The sequence below is a fragment of the Psammomys obesus genome, unplaced genomic scaffold (genome assembly GCF_907164565.1).
Source record: "Psammomys obesus unplaced genomic scaffold, mPsaObe1.curated_primary_1811, whole genome shotgun sequence".
Lineage (NCBI taxonomy): Eukaryota > Metazoa > Chordata > Mammalia > Rodentia > Muridae > Psammomys > Psammomys obesus.
In genome coordinates this window covers 2271721-2273977 of record NW_026596147.1, presented here as the reverse complement: position 1 = coordinate 2273977, position 2257 = coordinate 2271721, and the positions used below count along the sequence as shown (strand labels likewise).

Below are 2257 nucleotides of genomic sequence, written 5' to 3'. Positions count from 1 at the left end.
TGTGTGTGTGTGTGTGTGTGTGTGTGTGTGTGTGTGTGTGTGTGTGTGTAAGCTTCTACTGTATTAGGCTTCCTTACAACCCCAAATATCCCTTAGTTTTAGAAGTCCTTCCTTGTATTTCCTCCCTCACCCACCTCTTTTCTTCCATTCCCCATTCCAGTCTCCCTCCCCTCATTCATCCATAACTATCTATTCTATTCTTAGATTTCATAACTATTCTTCCTAGGGAGATCTGTCTCTTCTCCCAGTCTCTTACTCTATACCTAACCTCTGTGGTAAAATGGATTGTAGCTTGCTTAGCAATTACTTAACAGCTAGCATCCACATATAAATGAATACATGGTGCTGCAATTTTTCTCTAGGTCCAGTTTACCTCACTCAGGGTGATTTTTTTTTTCTAGTTCCATCTATTTACCTGCAAATTTCATGATTAATTTTTTTAACAGCTGAGTAATATTCTATTGTGTAAATGAACCAGATTTTCTTTATCCATTCCTCTGTTGAGGGGCTTCGAGGCTGTTTCCAGTTTCTGACTGTTAAAAATAGAACAGCAATGAACGTGGTTGAACAAGTGTATCTGTAGTAGGATGAAGGCCTCTATGTATATAACCAAGGTGATATAGCTTAATCTTGAGTTAGATCAATTTCTAGCTTCTTGAGGAACCACCAACTGATTTCCATAGTGGTTGTTCAAGTTTGCACTCCCACTAGCAGTGGGTGTTCCCCCAACTCCACATGCTCCCCACAAGGACAAATGACTATTTGTTCTGCTGATCTTGGCCATTCTGACTGGTGTAAGATGAAATCTGAAAGTAGTTTTGATTTGCATTTCCCTGGTGACTAGGATGTTGAACATTTTTTCGAAGTGCTTCTCAGCCATTTGAGTTTCTTCTGTTAAGAAGTTGATGCTGGAAGTGAGTGGGAGGACTCAGAGGGAGCTGGGCAGGAGAGGAATTGGCAGCGTGAGGAAAGATGAACCAGACCTAAGATATGACTAAAATAACAAACAAGAAACCCACATAGGCATCTATCACGAAGGTCAAACAGTTTGTGGGCTCCACATCATTTGTCCGAAGATCCCAATCGATGCTTGAGCAGCTTCACCAGGTTAATGGTACTGATCATAATCGAGATTCTGCAGAGTTTGATTTGTTGTTTGAAAATGCCTTTGACCAGTGGGTTGCTACCACTGCCTCAGAAAAGTGCACCTTCTTCCAAATCCTCCACCACACCTGCCAGAGGTACCTCACAGACAAAGGAAGCCAGAATTTAGTAACTGGCAGTACAAAATTATGGGAGGAAACAGCATCCTCCATTCAGCAGCTGATAGTGTGACCAGTGCAGTACAGAAGGCAAGCCAGGCCTTGAATGAGCGTGGGGAACGGTTAGGCTGAGCAGAGGAGAAGACAGAAGACATGAAGAACGGTGCCCAGCAATTTTCAGAAACTGCATACAAGCTTGCCATGAAGCACGAATATTGAGAAACTGCCTGTCCTGGCGCACCTCTAAAGAAAAAGGCAGAGTGTGTTCAGCAGTCATTACAAGAATTGTAGACCGCTGCTTCTTTGTTTTTGTTGTTGTTTGGTTTGTTTGGTTTTCTGATGTAAGGACATTGAGGGGTTTTGGTTTTTCCTCTTCAGATGTTAATGTGAATGTCAACATGTTGTGTGTATACATTTCCCTGTCTTGCTACATAATGCTGCAATAGCATCAGCTTCATTTTTATTTTTTTTTCCAGTGTGTGTGTGTGTGTGTGCTTTCCTTTTGAAGGAAAATTGTTTTTGTAGTTTGAATATGAAATTTGGACCAAATAATGAGCCAGTTCTAAGCTAGCATAGTTTTGTGTTTTTTGTTTGTTTTCTCTCTCTCTCTCTCTCTCTCTCTCTCTCTCTCTCTCAGAAACTAAGCAACAAAACAATTCCATATGGTGACATCAGATGATGGTCCTGGGTAAAAATAAAAGTCAAACTGGTTTTAAAAAAAAAACAAGTTGATGCTCAAAAAACAGGCAGTGATGGTACACACCTTTACTCCCAGCACTTGGAAAGCAGAGGCAAGAGGATCTCTGAGTTCGAGGCCAGCTTGATCTACAGAGAGAGTTCCAGGACAGCCAAGGCTACACAGAAATACCCTGTCTCAAAAAAAAAAAAAAAAAGAGAAAGAAAGGAAAGGAAAGGAAGAAGGAAGGAAGGAAGGAAGGAAGGGAGAGAAAGGAAGGAAGGAAGGAAGGAAGGAAGGAAGGAAGGAAGGAAGGAAG

General features: G+C 41.5%; 1 protein-coding gene and 1 pseudogene across 3 annotated transcripts in view; both read left to right on the top strand.

Annotated features, from left to right (window-relative positions):
* Frg1 (FSHD region gene 1) overlaps positions 1–2257 on the top strand; it is a 23542-nt gene that overhangs the window by 7716 nt on the left and 13569 nt on the right. The window lies entirely within an intron of this gene.
* Positions 1072–1481, top strand: LOC129666442 (syntaxin-binding protein 6-like; annotated as a pseudogene).